We start from the raw sequence: 312 nt of genomic DNA, 5'->3' as shown, positions 1-312 counted from the left end.
CTCCCAATGACTTCACTGTGGTCAGGATCAGAAAGGCCCACATAGCCTTTTGTACATGCATCTATACTGTTCAAAGTGTTGGACCTCACATTGAAAGACGAAGCAACAATAGCAGTGAAATGTTCTCTGTTTATTCGGTGCAGCTCACATGTTTATATCTCTTTGCTGTATACTGCAAAAATTTAAAAGGCTTGATTGTTTAGAAAAATACTTCATGAAAGAAAAAACAAGAAGTGAGGATACCCGGCCCGAAGGAAGCCCGGGGTCCCCTTCTGGAGCCAGGCCCAGAAGGAGGACTCTTCGGCAAGCGTC

The sequence above is a fragment of the Notothenia coriiceps genome, unplaced genomic scaffold (genome assembly GCF_000735185.1).
Source record: "Notothenia coriiceps isolate Sejong01 unplaced genomic scaffold, NC01 NC01_scaffold00012411, whole genome shotgun sequence".
NCBI lineage: Eukaryota > Metazoa > Chordata > Actinopteri > Perciformes > Nototheniidae > Notothenia > Notothenia coriiceps.
The sequence above is the reverse complement of the archived record's forward strand: the minus strand, read 5'-3'. Positions refer to the sequence as shown.